Genomic DNA, 925 nt, shown 5'->3' with positions numbered 1-925 from the left:
GCACCAACTCGTGATTCATCCAACCACGCAGGTGGATCATCTCTTTCTGCCGTAACAGTGTTAGGGCCGGGGCCTTGCAGTCAATCTCACCTCGCACCTGTCTGATAACCAAATTTGAATCCCCACAAATCACCAGCCTTTTCGGATCTTGTCCCTTTAGTAGATCCAAACCCAGCAGTAGCCCGTTATACTCCGCTTCGTTGACGGTGAGGCCTTCCGCATAAGTGGATCTGGCCCGTACAACTTCCCATCCAGGTAGTCTCCACAGTATTGCACTGTACGCCCCGCCTCCGCGTCGTACGCGAGCGGATCCATCGAAACTCAGGACGTACAGATCCTCGTCTGCCTGTACCGTCGCGATCGGGATCTGGATCCGGCGTTTGGGCTCGTGCGTATGAGCGACCCTAGTCAGCGCCTCATCCATCTTAGCTCGAGGAGTGATGCTCGCGGCCAAGACTCCCAGGATCTCGTCTTCGCCTTTCGAACATTTCACAATCTCCAGCGTCCAAGGCGAGAGTAAAGCTGCGCACTGTCCCAAACGTCCTTGTAACGCGGCCGACTTGAACAGCCAGGCTAGCGTAGAGTGTCGGGTCAGGATCCGGATGGATCTTCCCACCAGCAGGTTGTAATTCAGATCCAACACGCGCAGGAGCGCGAGTATCTCTTTCTCCACCGCCTTGTAGTTCAGTACATTCAGCTTCAGCGTCCGGCTGACGAAGGTGACTGGATGACAGATCCCCTCATGTTCTTGTACCAGAGCTGCTGAGACTGCCCAGTCGCTGGCATAAACTATTACCGTAGGTTGACGTTCTGGATCGAAATGACGGAGGATAGGCGTGGTCGCGATCCTGTTCCTCAGTTCCACGAATGCGTGTTGAGCTCGGATCCCCAAGAGATTGTGGGACCCCAAGGCTCGAGAAGGGTT

The sequence above is a fragment of the Phytophthora infestans genome, genomic scaffold (genome assembly GCF_000142945.1).
Source record: "Phytophthora infestans T30-4 supercont1.23 genomic scaffold, whole genome shotgun sequence".
Taxonomy (NCBI): domain Eukaryota; phylum Oomycota; class Peronosporomycetes; order Peronosporales; family Peronosporaceae; genus Phytophthora; species Phytophthora infestans.
Note: the sequence above shows the minus strand (reverse complement) of the source record.